Source organism: Globicephala melas, chromosome 16, assembly GCF_963455315.2.
Source record: "Globicephala melas chromosome 16, mGloMel1.2, whole genome shotgun sequence".
NCBI lineage: Eukaryota > Metazoa > Chordata > Mammalia > Artiodactyla > Delphinidae > Globicephala > Globicephala melas.
Window position 1 is genome coordinate 73,435,934 of NC_083329.1, and position 19,112 is coordinate 73,455,045.

At 36.4% G+C, this 19,112-nt stretch overlaps 1 protein-coding gene across 7 annotated transcripts in view; it reads right to left on the reverse strand.

Annotated features, from left to right (window-relative positions):
* The window catches only part of CSGALNACT2 (chondroitin sulfate N-acetylgalactosaminyltransferase 2), a 49,208-nt gene extending 30,400 nt beyond the window's left edge, over nt 1–18,808 (reverse strand). For all 7 annotated transcript variants that reach the window (XR_009559360.1, XR_009559361.1, XM_060286447.1 and 4 more), the window contains exon 1: nt 18,686–18,808. The gene's annotated coding sequence lies outside the window, so the exon portion shown is untranslated. The remainder of the gene's footprint in view (nt 1–18,685) is intronic.
* Between the last annotated feature and the right edge of the window lie 304 nt (nt 18,809–19,112).

Here is a 19,112-nt window from a genome sequence, read left to right on the forward strand (position 1 = left end):
TTATTTATTTTAAGTGATATAGGAAAAAATAGGAAAAAAATATTGGTACCGTATCAAGAAAACTAAGTAAAAAACAAAGCCAGTATTAGTTCTAGGACTTTAACATGTCTCAGAACTGTAATTCTTAGCATAAGAAACCACTTAAACTTCATTGTTTAAAAGTTAAAACTCAGAGGTATCTCTAAACTATAAGTTATTACTAGCCCGTTTATAGGGAAAAGAAAGATTAAAACTAAAAATATGAGAACATAACCTTGAATAAGTTAATAAAGTTATATATATTTAACTATACTATATTTGAACTTGATAACAGAACTAACAGCATATAAGCTAAGTATGTCAACCTTATATTAATATGGTACCTCATGTTTTTTTTCTTTATATAGACAATGTATTTTAAACTGTGAGATATCACCCATTAATGGGTCACTACCAAAGGTTTACTTTTCAGTGAACTAGAACAGGAAATACTGGTGCATATCACATATAGTAGTAAATTCTGTGTTGCAAATACACACACACACATATGCATGAGCTAGCCACATAAAATGTATTTATAAGTGGGTTGTGATCCAAAAATCTTGAAAAATACTGATTTATAAGGTATTTTTATACATTTCCCATGTCATCCTTTCAGAATAGTGTTGCTAGTATCTTCTTTTGTATAGGAAAAATAGGTTCAGAAATGAAAAGATTTAAATAAGGTTATATAACTATTAAGTGGCAACATTAAAGCCAAGGTCTTCTTTCTCCCTCCTTTAAGCAAAATACAGGTCTGAGATATCTTACATGCTTATCTTACAGCTGAATATCTTACGGTTAAATATTATCCACTGAAATGAAAGAAAAGTCGCTGTAATTACTTTAAAGATTTTTTTGATGTGGACCATTTTTAAACTCTTTATTGGATTTGTTACAATATTGCTTTTGTTTTATGTTTTTTGGCCATGAGGCATGTGGGATCTTAGCTTCCCGACCAGGGATCAAACCCGCACCCCCTGCACTGGAAGGTGAAGTTTTAACCACTGGACCTCCAGGGAAGTCCCTGTAATTATTTTAGAATATAAATGTTAGTTGCACAGCTCTGTGGTTGTTAAACATAAAAGATTCCAATTAAAGTCATATTTGCCTTTATGTTCCCTGAAGGAAACTCTTTAACAACATCCTAAAAAACTAGATTATGACAACTCTAAATATGTTAAGAATAGTATTAGAGAACACACCCATTTTCTGCCTGTTACACCTTGACTGCCATCATTCTATGTAGTCTGTCTGTATGATAAACCAGGTTCATTCACAACCCAGAGTTAATACCAAGCAACCTTCCAAGCACCAACAGCAGATAGTTAAGTGTTCTGAGGAGAGAATGGGATACTGTGGAAATGGGAAACTGTGCTGTCAAAGATATGTAAAACAAAATCAAAGAGCTCAGAGTAGAAAGAAACGTTAGGAGCCACCAATTTTACACTCTAAAACAGACTAAAGAGACTTCCTCTTATAGCCAAGATCAAGTAACATGGACCAGATTCACTCTCACACTGGAAACAACTAAAAACAAACAAAATCAATTAAAAAAAAACCAGTATATGAAACAATGATTTTCAAGATACTGAACATTAGGTAATACAGCACACTGATCCTTGGAGGAACAAAAAACAAGTGATTGCACAGCTTTCTGCCGTAGTTTCCAAGCCATAGCACAGGGAGTCCCCTCCTAAGTAGAGCCCAGGTAACTCCCTGAGTTGATGAGGTGGAGCTGACAGTCTGAGGAGACCAAGGCAGCTAGGTTCAAAGGATATAGTACCAGAGGAGAGAGCTGGACAGGGAGAGAACTCCAGAGATCTCAAGAGGACACCCTTTGGGTGTACAGCAAAGCACTAATAAGGGCAGGCATATGAAGAAACTAACTGAGGCTAAGGACAGAAGCACACAAAAAATTAGAAGACACAGAACCCAGCATTCAAACAGGGCCAAGAATAGTGACTGTTCCCACCAGACAAACTGGAAAATCTCAAAATTCATGGGGCATTGGGTAGAGTACTCAAAAAGGTCTTGCCTCAGTAGTGGGAAATAATTAGCTCTAGACTAAATACGGGCCTGATCCTGCCAACAAACCTTAAAAGCAAGGCCTGAAAGGATCAAATTGTTTCCATATAACTGTACAACAAGCCTCACAAATATTTATAGGAATATAAAAATATCCAGCATCCAGTAAAATAAAATTCAAAATGTTTGCCCTCCAAACAAAAATGATCAGGCATACAAAGAAAAAGAAAAACACAACCCATAATGAAAAAATTAATGATTGAAACTGACCTAGAAGTGACAGAGATGCTGGAATTCACAGAAAAGGACATTAAAAATTATAACTGTATTTAAAAAGATAATCATGTTCAAAAAAATAGGGAGACACACAGACAACATTAAAAAAAAGATACAAATTGAACTAAGGAGATGAAAACATCAATTTCTGAGATGAAAAATATACTGAATGGGATTAACAGCAGGTATTTCAGAACAAAATATTAATGAATTGAACACATAGCAACAGAAATTATTCAAAATGTAGAAGGAAAAAATAATGAAAAACATGAATAGAGCACCTGGTAAGCTGCGTGACAACTTCAAGCAGCCTAATATATATGTAATTAGAGTCTCCAAACAAGGGGGAGGGGGCTAGGGGAAATATTTAAAGAAATAAGGCTGAAAATTTTCCAAATTTGATGAACTATCAACACATAGATCCAAGAAGCTCAACGAATACCAAATACAAAAGCCACAAAGAAAACTAAAGCAAAGTTCATGATAATCAAACTGCACAAATCCTACGATAAACAGAAAATCTTAAAAGTGGCCAAAGGAAAAAAACACATCATACAAAAACAAAAAACAAAGAGAATGGAGCAATGTCTTTAAAGAACTGAAAGGAAAAATACGTCTACCTAGAATTCTACATTCAGAAAAAGTATTCAAGAACAAAGACAAAAAACTTTTTTTTAGACATTAAAAAGCTAAAAGAATTCATCACCATCAGACCTTCACTACAAGTCCTTTAGGCAGAAGGAAAATGTTAGCAGATGGAAATATGGATCTACACAAAGCAATGAAGAAACCAGAAATGTTAACTACATGGATAATTACAAGATGTCTTTCTTTTTATTTGGCGACACTGCGCAGCTTGTGGGATGTTAGTTCCCAGACCAGGACTGAACCCGGGCCACGGCAGTTAAAGTGCTGAGTCCTAATCACTGGACCGCCAGGGAATTCCCCAAGATTTCTGTTATTATTTAAATTGCTTTCAAATATAACTGAATGAAATGGACAAATTCCTAGAAAGACACAAACTACTGTAACTGACTCAAGGAGAAATAGTAAATATGAATAGACTTATAATGAGACTCAATTAGTAATCAAAAACTACCCATAAAGAAAAGTCCAGAATCAAACGGTTTTACCAGTGAATTCAACCAAGAATTAATAAGAATACCAATGCTTCACAAACTCTTCCAAAAAACAGAGGGAATACCTCCCAACTCATTCTATAAGGCCAGTATTGCTGTGCTACTAAAATCAGATAAAGATATCAAAAGAAAACTACAGACCAATATTCCTTATGAATATAGACACAAAAATCCTCAACAAAACGTTAGCACACTAAATCTATCAACACAAAACACCATGACCAAGTGTAATTTATCCCAAAAATGCAAGGTGAATTTACCATCTGAAAATCAATTAATGCAATACACCACATCAATAGAATAAAGGACAAAACCCATATGATTTTATCAATAGACACAGAAAAAACATTTCACAAAATCCAGCACCACTTCCTGATAAAACCACCCAACAAACGAGGAATAAAAGGCAACTTCCTCAACCTGATAAAGGGCATATATAAAAAACCCACAGCTAATTTCATATTTAATGGTGAAAGACTGCATGCTTTCCCCCTAAGATCAGGAATAAGAAAAGGATGTCTGCTCTCATCACTTCTATTAAACATTGTATTGAAAGATGTTCTAATCAGGGCAATTAGGCAAGAAAACAAAATAAAAGACATCTGAATTGAAAAAAAAGAGGACTATCTCTATTTGCAGATGATGTGATCCTGCATAAAGAAAATCCTAAGAAATTAGGAACTCAGGATACAAGATCAATACACAAAAATCAACTGCATTTCTATATACCAGCAATGAATAATCTGAAAATAAAATTATGAGAACAATTTATTTACACCAAAAAGAATAAAAGTGCTTAGGAATAATTTAAAAAAAAGAAGTACAAAGATCGGGACTTCCCTGGTGGCGCAGTGGTTGAGAGTCCGCCTGCCGATGCAGGTGACACGGGTTTGTGCCCCGGTCCGTGAAGATCCCACATGCCGCGGAGCGGCTGGGCCCGTGAGCCATGGCCGCTGAGCCTGCGTGTCCAAGCCTGTGCTCCGCAACGGGAGAGGCCACAACAGTGAGAGGCCCGCGTACCGCAAAAAAAATAAGTAAAATAAAAATAAAAAGGAGGTAATGAAAATACTGAAGAAATTAAGAAAGGGTATCAACAGAAATGAAGATTACTGTAAAAAGGAACTAGAAACTATAAGGAAGAGCCAAGAAAAATTGGAAAATTCATTTGCTGAGATAAAAGTTGAGCTAAAGGCAACAAATAGCAGAATGAATAATGCAGAAGAAAGAATATGTGATCTGGAAGATAGAATAATGGAAATACCCCAATCAAAACAACAGACAGAAAGCCAAATGAAAAAAAAACATGAAAGTAATATAAGAGACCTGTGGAATAATATAAAGTGTGCCAATCTACACATAGTAGGGATTCCAGAAAGAAAACAAAGAAAAAAGGGAATTGAAAATGTATTTGAAGAAATTATGGCTGAAAACTTCCCAAACCTAAAGAAGGAAACAGATATGCAGATACAGGAAGCACAGAGGGTCCCAAACAAGGTGAACCCGAACAGACCTACACCAAGACATATTATAATAAAAATGGCAAAAGTTAAAGATAAAAAGAGGATTCTAAAGGCAGCAAGAGAAAAACAGAGTTAATTACAAGGAAACCCCCATAAGGCTATCAGCTAATTTCTCTAAAGAAACGGTGCAGCCAGAAGGGAGTGGCAAAATACATTCAAAGTCTTGAAAGAGAAAAATCTGCAACCTAGAATACTCTACCCAGCAAGGTCATCATTTAGAATAAAGTAGAAATAAACAATTTCTCAAATAAGCAAAAACTAAAAGAATACAGCAATACTAAACCTATCCTAAAAGAAATATTGAAAGGTCTTCTCTAAACAGAAAAGAAGTAGGAAGATACAGGAAGGAGGAAATCATAACTGGAAAGTAAATCACTTAAATTAGCCGGTATACAGAGCAAAAAGAAAAAAAAAAAGAAAAAGAAAAAACCGATTTGTGAAAGTGATGATAAACACAAGGAACAGCAAAAGGATAAACATGAAGATGTAGAAGAGGACATCAAAATCATAAAATGTGGGCAAGGAGAGTAAGAAAATGTAGATTCTTTTTTTTAGAATGTGTTAGAACCTATATGACTATCAATCTAAAGCAAGAGAACCTATATGACTATCAATCTAAAGCAAGCAGATATAGGAAGGGGTTAACACACTTGAAAAACAGGGCAACCACAAATCAAAAACATACAACAGATTCACAAAAACCAAAAAGAACACAAGCATAAAATAAAAGGAAATCATCAAACCACAAAAAGAAAAAGGAACAAAGAAAAAACATAGAATCAACTGGAAAACAAGGTTTAAAATGGCAATAAATATATATGTATCAATAATTACCTTAAATGTCAATGGACTGAATGCTCCAATCAAAAGACAGAGTGGCAAACTGGGTAAAAAAACAAGAGCCTACAATATGCTGCTGCCTACAAGAGACCCACCTTAGGGAAAAGGACACACAGACTGAAAGTGAGAGGATGGAAAAAGATATTTCATGCAAACAGAAATGACAAGAAAGCGACAGTTACAATACTCATATCAGACAAAATACTTCAAAACAAAGGCCATAAAGAAAGATAAAGAAAGAAACTATATAATGATAAAAGGATCAATACAAGAAGATGATTTTACGCTGGTCAACATATATGCACCTAATATAAGAGCATCCAAATACATAAAACAAACACTAACAGACATAAAGGGAGAAACTGATGGGAATACAATAATATTAGGAGACTTTAACACCCCACTCACATCAATGGACAGATCTTCTAAACAGAAAATCAGTAAGGCAACACAGACCCTAAATGATACAACAGAACAGTTAGACTTAATTGATATTTTCAGGACATTATATCTGAAAAAAAAAACAACACATTTTTTCCAAGTGCACATGGAACATTCTCTAGGACTGACCACATACTAGGGCACAAAACTAACCTCAACGAATTTAAGAGTACAGAAATTATTTCAAGCATCCTCTCTGACCACAACAGCATGAAACTAGAAATCAACCACAGGAAAAGAAATGAGAAAAAAATGATTACATGGAGACTAAGCAACATGCTACTAAAAAACCAATGGGTCAACAAGGAAATCAGAAAGGAAATTAAAAAATACCTTGAGAATACCATAAAAAATACCATACAAACTCTATGGGATGCAGGAAAAGCAGTTCTTAGAGGGAAGTTGACAGTGATACAGGCCTTCCTCAAAAAACAAGAAAAATCTCAAGTAAACAACCTAACCTACCACCTAAAAGAATTAGAAAAAGAAGAACAAATGAAAGCTGAAGTCAGCAGAAGGAAGGAAATAATAAAGATCAGGGAGGAAATAAATAAAATAGAGATTTAAAAAAAAAAGAAAGTATCACTAAAACAAAGAGCTGGTTCTTTGAAAGGATAAACAAAATTGACAAACCTCTGGCCAGGACCACCAAGAAGAAAAGAGGGAGAACCCAAATAAACAAAATAAGAAATGAAAAAGGAGAAATCTCAACCAACACCACAGAAATACAAAAAGCCATAAGAAAATACTATGAACAAGTATATGCCAACAAATTTGATAGCCTACAAGAAACAGACAACTTTCTAGAAACATACAGCCCACCAAAACTGAATCAAGAAGAAATAGATAATTTGAACAGTCCAATCACTAGCAGTGAAATAGAATCTGTAATAGTAATTAAAAAAACTCCCTACAAACAAAACTCCAGGAACAGATGGCTTCACAGGCGAATTCCACCAAACATACAAAGAACATATATCAATCCTTCTCAAACTCTTCCACAAGACTGAAGAGGAGGGAACACTCCCAAAGACATTCTATGAAGTCACCATCACCCTGATTTCAAAACCAGACAAAGATACCACCAAAAAAGAAAGTTACAAGCCAATATCTTTGACAAATATAGATGTAAAAATTCTCAACAAAATATTAGCAAACTGAATCCAACAACACATAAAAAAGATCATACACCACCACCAAGTGGGATTCATCCCAAGTTCACAAGAATGGGTCAACACACGCAAATCAATCAATGTAATACACCACATTACAAAAGAAAAGTCAAAAACCACACAATCATCTCAACAGATGCAGAAAAAGCATTTGACAAAATTCAACATCAATTCACAATAAATCTCTTACCAAAGCGGGTACAGAGGGAACCTATCTCCACATAATAAAAGCCGTTTATGACAAACGCACAACCAATATAATACTCAATGTTGAAATGCCGAAAGTCTTCCCACTAAAATCTGGAACAAGACAAGGATGCCCACTCTCACCACTTCTATTCAACATAGTATTGGAAGGCCTAGCCACAGCAATCAGACAAGAAAAGGAAATACAGTAAGTCCACTACATACGAATGAGTTCCATTACGAGAGCATGCTCGTAAGTCCAACTTGTTCGTAAGTCCAACAAAGTTAGCCTAGGTACCCAACTAACACAATCATCTATATAGTACTGTACTGTAATAGGTTTATAATACTTTTCACACAAATAATACATAACAAACACAAAAAATAAAACATTTTTAATCTTACAGTACAGTACCTGGAAAAGTACAGTAGTACAACAGTGGGCATATAGGGGTTGGTATCGAGTGAACAGGCAAGAAGAGTTACTGACTGGAGGAGGGAGAGGAGGTGGGAGATGGTAGAGTTGAAGGATCATCAGCAATAGGAGATGGAGGGCAAGCTGCAATTTCACTCATGCCTGACGTTGGTGGCACAGGTTCTAGTTCCTTGCTGGATTCAATTCTATCTAACCTCTTGGAAATATGATCCAGTGATATCTGGGTAGTAGCTCTTTTTTTCTTGTCATAGAAGACACGGTAGCACTGGATTGTATTCTGAATGGCTGCTGCAACCTTTGTGTACTGTTCTACGTCCAGGTCCTCTGCCTCTAAAACTAAGTTAGTTCTCCTCAAACAGAACTAACTTACGTGATTAGACATGTGAACGCACACTCGAATCTTTGGAAGCTCACAACTTGAAGGTTCGTATGTAGGGGACTTACTGTAAAAGGTATCCAAATTGGAAGGGAAGAGGTAAAATTGTCACTATATGCAGATAACATGATACTATATATAGAAATCCATAAGGACTCCACACAAAAAACTACTATATCTAATAAATGAATTCAGCAAAGTACCAGGATACAAGATTAACATTCAGAAATCGGTTGCATTTCTTTACACTAACAATGAGATACCAGAAAGGGAATGTAAAAAAAAAAAAAAAAAACTTTTAAAATCACACCAAAAAAAATAAAATACCTAGGAATAAACCTGACCAAGGAGGTGAAAGACTTAAACTCTGAGAAGTATAAAACATTAATAAAAGAAATTAAAGATGATTCAAAGAAATGGAAAAACTTCCCATGCTCAAAAATTTATATGGAACCATAAAAGAAAATTTCCCATGCTCAAAAATTTATATGGAACCATAAAAGACCCAGAATTGCCAAAGCAATCCTGAGGAAAAAAACAAAGCAGAAGGCATAACTCTCCCAGACTTCAGACAATACTGCAAAGCTACAATAATCAAAACAGTGTGGTATTCGTACAAAAACACAACATATGGAGCAATGGAACAGAAAAGAGAGTCCAGAAATAAACCCACACACCTACAGTCAATTAATCTTCAACAAAGGTGGCAAGAACATAAAATGGGAAAAAGTCTCTTCAGCAAGTGGTACTAGGAAAGTTGGACAGCTGCATGTAAACCAATGAAGTTAAAACACACCCTCATACCATGCACAAAAATAAACTCAAAATGGCTTAAAGACTTAAACATAAGACATGACACCATAAAACTCCTAGAAGAGAGCATGGGCAAAACATTCTGACATAAATCGTACCAATGTTTTCTTAAGTCAGTCTCCCAAGGCAATAGAAATAAAAACAAAAACAAACACCTCACACCAGTCAGAATGGCCATCTTTAAAAAGTCTACAAATAACAAATGTTGGAGAGGGTGTGGAGAAAAGGGAACTCTCCTACACTGTTGGTGGGAATATAAGTTGGTGCAGCCACTGTGGAAAACAGTATGGAGGTTCCTCAGAAAACTAAAAACAGAATTACCATATGACCCAGCAATCGCACTCCTGAGCATACAGCCAGATAAAACTACAATTCAAAAAGATACATGCACCCCTATGTTCATAGCAGCACTATTCACAATAGCCAAGACATGGAAACAACCTCAATGTCTATCGACAGATGAATGGATAAAGTAGATGTGGTACATATATACAATGGAATACTACTACTCAGCCATAAAATAGAATGAAATAATGTCACTTGCAGCAACATGAATGCAACTAGAGATTATCATACTAAGTGAAGTCAGAAAGAGACAAATACCATATGATATCACTTATATGTGGAATCTAAAACACGGCACAACTGAACCTATCTACAAAACAGAAAGAGACTCACAGACATAGAGAACAGACTTGTGGTTGCCACGGGAGAGGGGGGAGGGAGAGGGATGAACTGAGAGTTTGAGGTTAGTAGATGCAAACTATTACATGTAGAATGGATAAACAACAAGGTCCTATTGAATAGCACAGGGAACTATATCCAATCTCCTGGGATAAACCATAATGGAAAAGAATATAAAAAAAGAATGTATATGTTTGTATAACTGAGTCACTTTGCTGTACAGCAGAAATTAGCACAACACTGTAAATCCACTATACTTCAACTAAAAAAAAAAAAGAAGTACAAGACTTGTATTCTGAAAACTACAATACACTGTTAAAAGAAATTAAAGATTTAAATAAGTGGAAAGGTACCGATGCTCACTGACTGGAAGACTTGATATTATTAAGATGGCAATACTCTCAAAACTGATTTACAGATTCAACACAATCCTCTTCAGATTCCCAGCTTTACAGAAATTGACAAGCTTATCCTAAACTCATGGAAATTCAAGGAACCCAGAACAGCCAAAACAGTACTGAGAAAGAAGAACAAAATTGGAGGACTCAACTTTCCCATTTCAAAACTTACTTCAAAGCTACAGTAATCAAGATAGCATGGAGTTAGCATAAGACTAGACATATGGATCAATGGGATAGAATTTAGGATCCAGAAATAAACCTTCACATTAAGTCAAGTGATTTTCAACAAGGGTGGCAAGGTAACTTAATGGGAAAAGAACAGTCTTTTCAATAAACGGTGCTAGGATACCTGGATACTCACAAGCAAAAGAATGAAACTGAATCTCTACCTCACCCTATAGTCAAAAGTTAACTCAAAATGGGTCAAAGATCTAAGTGTAAGAGTTAAAACTATAAAGCTATACACTTATAAACAAAACATAAATGTAAATCTTCGTGACCCTGGATTAGGCAATGGTTTCTTAGATCTATGACACCAAAATACCGAAGACCAAATATATAAATTAGATTTCATTAAAATTAAAAACTTTTGTGCTGTAAAGGGTATCATCAAGAAAGTGAAAAGGATGGGAGAAAATATTTGTAAACCATATATCTACTAGGAAATATAATAGAAATATATAAATATATATATCTAGAATATAAGATGCATCTAGAATATATACGATGCATCTAGAACATATAAAGAACTCTTACAACTCAATATTAAAAAAATAAATAACCCAATGAACAAAAAGTATGAATAGACATTTTTCTAAAGATTAAGCTGATAAGCATGTGAAAATATGGTCAACATCATAAACCAATAGGGAAATGCAAATGAAAACTACAATGAGATACCACTTCATATGCACTACGATATAATTTAAAATGAATTATAGGGGAGAAGGGCATAATAGGGGAAGGGGGTTAAGAGGTACGAACTACTAGGTTTAAAGTAAATAAGATACAAGGATGTAATGCACAGCACAGGGAACATAGTTAATATTTTATAACGTTAAATGTAGTATAACCTATAAAAATATTGAATCATTATGTCGTACACCTGAAACTAATACTTTAAGTCAACTGTACTTCAATTAAAAAAATCACAAAATGAATCATAGATCTAAATGAAAACCTTAAAATATAAAACTAGAAGCATAAGAGAAAATCTCTGTGACCTTGAATTAGGCAAAGATTTCTTTGATATGACACTAACAGCATAACTGATAAACTGGACTTCATCAAAATTTGTGCTCTTTGAAGAACACTATAAAGGGAATGGAAAAACAAGTGACAGGCCAGGAGAAAATATGGGCAAAGCATATATATGATAAAAGACTTGTATTCAGAATCTATTTTTAAAAGTATCAAAATGCAATAACAAAACAAACACAATCAAAAATTGGCAAAAGATTTGAAGAAACACTTCAAATAAGCACATGAAAAAAAATACTCAACACTGTTAGCCATCAGGGAAATGCAAATTCAAACCAAAATGAGACACCACAATGGCTAATCTTAGATGGGCTAAAATTAAAAAGATTGATATGTTGGTGACAATGTGGAGGAACTAGAACTTTAATACACTGCTGGTGGTAATGTGAGATGGTTTCACAGTTTCTTAACAAGTTAAATATAAGCCTATCGCTTGATTGAGCCATTCCATTCCTAGATATTTAACCAAGAGAAATGAAAGCATATGTCCATACAAAGACTTGTACACAAATGTTCATAACAGCTTTATATGAAACAGCCAAAAACTAGAAATAACTCAAATGTCCATTAACAAGTGAATGGATAAACTAATACAGCCATACAATGGAACACAGCTCATCAATAAAAAGGCATAAACTACTGATACATGTTTCAATATGGGTGAATCTCAATAATAGAAGCCCAACAAGAAAGGAGTACAATGAAAGAGTATGATTCCATTTATATAAATCCTAGAAAACATAAGGTAATTTGTAGTGACAGAAAGCAGAGGAGTCAGTGGTTGCCTGGGATGGGGCGAGGGTAGGGAAGGTCGTACCAGGAAGGAATTATAAAAGGGCACAAAGAAACTTTTGGGAGTGATGGATTTGTCCATCATTTTGATTGTGGTGATGATTTCAGGTATATATGGTATGTTCAAATTACCAAATTTTATACTTTAAACATGTGTAGTTTATTGTAAGTCAATTATACCTCAGTGAAGCTGTGTAGTAGTGCCAAAGAGGCATTTGTAAGTAAACTCCATTTTGTTCATTAAGACAAATATGAAGATTCGTTGACTAAAAATCTGGATTTAAAAAAACAAAATAAAGCATACACCAGGCCCCGGCCCCCACAAAGGTAGTACTCAGATTACTCTGAAAGTCTTGTTACATCTTTTCTATTTGCCTTGTGCTTCTGAGAAAACAAGAGAGTATTAAAGATAGTTCATTCTACAGTAATGATCCCTAAATAATATGACCTTTAACCAGTTTCTACTCAAACATTTGATTCTATAATTTTATGAAACTACCAATAAACATTTCATAATCACTTCCAGGATGCTTACACTGCAATGTGCCAAACTAACTTCTGCAATAAGAGTAGCCTACTGCTTTCTGCAAAATACAAGCAACCCACTTGAATCTGAATTTATTTATTTTCAACATTCTAGTCTGTATAATCTAAATTTTCTGAACGATTTCTAAAGTTTTCAAATACTAAATGTATAATTTTGAGTTCATTTTTTAAACAACAAAAAGTCACAAAAATTATTAGGAAAACAAAACCTCTGTCAGCAGACTAAACTAAAACATTATGAAGTACAAACACATGTAAGGGAGGGAATTAGAACTTTTTACTTCTTGAGCAACTGATGAGTATTACAATGATACATGGATTCTTTAAGGTCATTGAATAAATACTTTGTAAATATTTAGAAATACTGATCACCAAAAGGCAGCGTGCATTCAACAAATATTTGAGTACCTACTGTATGTCACGCACTGCAATGAATGGAATATTCCCCCACCCTCACTGGCAAATTCATATGTTGAAATCCTAACCCCCAATATGGCAGTATTAGGAGTAGGGCCTTTGGGAGATAATCAGTTCATGACGGTGGAGCCCTTCTGAATGGGATTAGCGTCCTTATGAGAGAGACCCCAGAGAGTTAAGTAGCCCTCTTTCTGCCTTGTGAAGATACAAGAAGTTGGAAGTCTACAACCTGGAAGAGGATCCTCACCAGAACCCAACTATGCTGGCACCCTGATCTCAGACTTGAGAAATATATTTGTTGTTTATAAGCCACTCAGTCTATGGTACTTTGTTATAACTGCCCAAACTGACTAAGACAGTGTTGGGTGCCAAGAACAAGTAACATCAGATGGATCGTTTTGACAAGTGTTTCCAGGGAAAATTAAATTTATGGTACGTGGATTTCAGCAAAACAAATGAGAGTAATACCCATATCTTTATAAATAAAGCAGAAAATTGTGCCAAAGGCAGCCTGTGGCACAGTAAAAACAGAGTCAAGTGTCATAGCTACTTAATAGCTATGTAATCTTGAGCATAATACTTAACCTTTCTGAGCTTCGTCTGTAAAAAGAAATCACTTGCTTGGATGGCCAAGGTTCTTTCCAAGATGTTACAATTCCTTTGATGAATGATAAACTAAAAATACACACGCACACACACATACATTCTTATTTTTTGGAGGACAAATTTGATTTAAATGCACATGCCCTTTAGTGCAACAATTTGCAATTCCACTTTTAAGATTCTAAACTACAGAAATATTCACACTAGTATATAAAGTCACATGCATAAGATGTTTACTAGTGTTATATGTAACAGCTAAATAAAAATAAAAGCAACTTTATCCATCAGTAGGGGAAAGGTTCAGTAAACTGCAGACATTTATACAATAGAATGTCTATCTAAAAGGAATGAGGTAGATCCAGATGTGCTGACATAGATAATATCTATACAATGGTGTTAACAAATTACAAATAATTCTTTCAGTTTTTGTCTGTATAATAGTCTTGGGAGCCAGATAGCCTAAGTGCACATATCTGCTCGACCACTCTCTAACTCATCAACACAGACAAGTTCCTTAATCTCTATAAGTTTCAGTTTTCTCACCCGTTAAGTGGGTACAGTTATAGCACCTACCTTGGAGTATTATTGTAACAATTAATTAAGTAAAACATGACAAGCATTAAGTGTTCAATAAGTTTTAGGTATTATTTCCCATTACTCAAAGTTTTGTTTTGTTGTTGTTAATGGTTAAACCTATCAAGCTTTTCCTGTATTACTTCTCAATTTTGGCTTGAGAAGCTTTTCCTGTATTCTCAATTTTGGCTTGAGAATTTTGGCTATATATTCCTCCTGGAATTCCTACTATAAAATGTATTTCCTCAAATAGATAGTCAATTCTTACCACTTATTAAACAATCCATGCTCTTGACACTAATCTGAAATGCCACTTTAATCATATGCAAAATTCCTATATATATGGAAGTCTATTTCTGGCCTCTAAATCTGGGGTTAGCAAACATTTTAGGTAAAGGGTCAAGTAGCAAATATCACAACCAATTAACTCTGCCTTGTAGCACAAAATGCGTAGAAGAATGGCACAGGTGTGTTCCAATGGACACTGAAATCTGAACTTCATATAATTTTCATGTTACAAACTATTATTCTTTTTTTCCCAAGCACTTAAAAATATAAAAGCCACTCTTAGGTCACAGATCATACTAAAACAAGTGGTCAGCCAGATTTGGCAATCCATGCTCTAAACCCTTACAATTTTTACACTCCTAAAAATTTTTTATATTTATAAAATTCCACAAAATAAATACACGTGATAAAAAGGTTAAACAGGATATAAGGGCATAGAGTGACACCTCTCCCTTCTATCCCAGAGGCCCAGTTCCCCTCTCCAGTTTTTCTGTATCCTTTTATTTATTTATTTTATTATTATTATTATTTTTTGGCTGTGTTGGATCTTCGTTGCTGTGGCGGGCTTTCTCTAGTTGCGGTGAGTGGGGGCTACTCTTTGTTGCGGTGCACAGGCTTCTCATTGCGGTGGCTTCTCTTGTTGCGGAGCACAGCCTCTAGGCACACGGGCTTCAGTAGTTTTGGCATGTGGGCTCATTAGTTGTGGCTCCCGGGCTCTAGAGCGCAGGCTCAGTAGTTGTGGCGCATGGGCTTAGTTGCTCCATGGCATGTGGGATCTTCCTGGACCAGGGATTGAAGTCACATCTCCTGGCATTGGCAGGCGGATTCTTAACCACTGCGCCACCAGGGAAGTCCCTTGTGTATCCTTTTAAATCTACTGACACTATTAACATCTCAGCAGACATAGTCTTATATGTATATACATGACCTTCCACATGTTAATTCATCTATAGAATAAATCCCTGTAAATGGAACTGCTGGGACAAATTTCCTTAAAGCATTCATTCCAGTATGTAACTAGTCAGTATCTATAGCATAGATACTCAGGATAAGCCTTCCAACATGCCTTTACCTATTACCCACCTTCCCAATCAACTTTAAAATCACGTTAAATATTTCTTCCAGATTACAGACTTGAAAACTATACCTACTCTGGTTTATGAATCCTTCCTTTGCATTGCATTACATTTCTTAGCTATAGTTATCAATGACTTGGAATAAAGAAATAAGTTTTACTGTTTTCTTTGATCACTGTTTCTTGAATTCCACATCCACATCTATTTTTCTTGGATTAATTTTTCATTTGATATAGTACATCCTGAGGTATTCCTAGTGGTTCTGGGTGAAAATGACTTAATTTTGCCCCCACTTTGAATGACAGTTCGGTTAGGGATAAGATTTTGAATTCGAAATATGTCCAATGGAAAAAAAAATGTCCAGCGAGCACTTTTAAAACTCTGCTCCACACTGTCATCCAGCATTCCATGTCTCAGATTAGAAGTCTAATCAGACTGCCCAAGAGTCTGCCTGGATACTCCTACCTTCATGATCTGTTATCTCTGTGGTTATTTCTCCTCTTCTAATTTCTATTCCCTCCTGGAATTCCTATTAGATGTACACTGGCCCTCTCCTGGATCCATTTTCCACGTTAACTGTTTTTCCCTACTTTCTATGTTTCAATATTCAAGAACTGATTGCGTGTTTTCAGGGCAGCCTGTATATGTTCAGTAGGCATGATACCCTCCGAAATCTAAGCATATTAACATTTATCTTAAAGTTTTTTTCTTTTTCTTACATGAACTACATTGCTTCAGGTCCAGTCCTTGTATCTGTTCAGTCTGGGCCATTTCTTACATGCTACTGATTTCCCACAAATGTTTAGTGATTTTTGTTGTCTGTTCCCATTATAAATGTATCAGTATCTCAGTACAGGTGGAAATCACTGTACTCCTATAGTAAATTCAGATTTGTAACTAACCTTATAATTCAATTTTACATTTATCCTAGGACTTTGTGCAGTATGACAACAACAATGTAAGTTTTTTGACTTGCAATCCTATGATTCTTCAATCCGCTTTTAGGCACATCCTTTTGGTGTTTCATTTCCCCTAGCAACCACTAACTTGAGTAACACAGTTCTTATCTAAGTGTTATACAGCAAGCTTCAGGGACAGAACATCACCAGCTCTAACTAACAGACTTGCCTAACAGACAGTTTAAACAAATAATGACAGTCTGGTAGAAGGCTGTCATAGATGTGCAATCCAAGGAGTAAATAATAATAATATGGTAATGAATCACTTAAGTCTTGAAATCATAATAGTTATGCTTTTTACTAATCTTTAATGTTATATAAGTTAAAATAACAAATTGTATTTTTTAAAAAGGAAGACTCCATGATGGTTAAAACGTAATTTTCCACCTACCTTATGATTTAGCCATTCCACAGCTGACAGAAATGCACAGATGTTCACCAAGACATTTGTAAGAATGTTCATAGCATTCTTCAAAATACATAATATACAAAAACTAGAAACATAAATATCCACCAACAGAGGAGTGCCATATAAGGATACAATGGATTACCACACAGCAATAAAAAAGAACTACTGATACATGAAACATTATGGAAGAATCTCATAATCAATATGCTGAGTATACTGTAGGATTCCATTAATATCAAGCCCCAAATAGACAAAACTAATAGATGATGACAGAAATCAGAATACTGATGGGGGCTGGGCAGGGGTATAACTGACTTGGAAGAAGCAGGGGGAAACTCCTGGAATGACGGAAATGCTCTACAGGTATAATATGAAAGCTGGTGGTTGCACAATAAAAACAAAAATTCACTGAGGTGTACAACTAAGATTTATGCGCTTGATGACTTCATAGATATTTTATATCTCAATCAAAAAGTTAAAGAAAAAAATGTAATTTCCAAACTGAGAGAACTAAAACTGTGTTTACTTATGTCAAAATTCTCTAAGCCATAAATAGTGGATATCCAAATCCTTTTTACATTAAGTAATAAGACAACTTTAGACAAATGGTATCAGAATAATAATACAAAATGAACGTTAACATCCTCAGTCATAAAATACTACTTGGATTCCTACTTCCACGTTCGAAGTCCTGTTTTAATACAACATTAACTCCAGCAAAAATCAAGGCCCAGCTCCTGAGAACCTTCAATGATAGTTAAATGTCCAGACATCGCATATAAATCTCAAAAGTAGTCTGACGGATAAAAGCTTCAGGTTTATAATCAAATTTTCATTCTGCGAATAACATCATAAATAAAAGCTTCACTATGGCGTTTACAAATTATTCCTCGGCAAGTTGCTCAGGAATAGTGTAATTTTCAAGAAGTCTAAAAATGCAAGAGGCTTCCCGTCCCGCGGTCTCCTCGGCGCCACTAATTCCTACACAAATATGCATCTTTTAAAGGTGCCTAGCGTCTGGCAGGCATAGAAAGGCTGCCGCCAGAGAATACTAATTTAACGCAATAAAGCGGTAACAGCTGACTACAAAGTTTACCCACTGAGGGGAGCAGAGATGGCGGTGAGTTGGTTTAAAAAAAAAAAAAAAAGTGATAAAAATAAAACACACGCAAACCAACGGTCTCCGGCAGCACAGTTCTGAAAAGCCAAGTCAAACGGCTCCGAAAAACCGCGGCTTTTCCTGACACCGGAGCAGACTCCGGAGGGCTTGCGGCGAACCCACGGGGACACGGCCCCCAGGAGAGCTCGTCCGTGAGGTGACCCGACAGCGACGGGAACCCACAGTCCGGGGCCTGCGCCCCAAAGCCCGCACGGGAGGGGCCCTAGCCCTGGGAGCCGCGGGCAGGCGAGGCCGGATGGCCCGGGTACTCACCGACTTCACCCGCCTGCGGACGGCGGCCGCCGCCCCGCCGTCACCTCCCCAGCCTCGGGCACACCTGGGCGGCGCCCGACTCGCCGGAGCCGCCACCAATTCCCCGCCCACCCTCCGGGCGCGCCGCCGCGCCGACAACCTCCACTTCCGGCGCGCGTGAGGAAATGAGGCCGCCGCCGCGGCGCGCGCCCGCCCCGGCCCCGCCCACGCCCGCCCCGGCCCCGCCCACGCCCGCCCCGGCCCCGCCCACGCCCGCCCCGCGCCCAGTACTTGGCATAGAAGCGCTCAGTAATTGGCGTCCGGTACTGATTAACCCCGTATCTGTTACAAATGTGTCTGTGTGTGTGCGCGCGCGCGCGCGCGTGTAGCCCAAAAAACGATTTGTGGAGGCTAGGAGAGTGCGGGAGGAAGGAAACCGCTCTTGCCC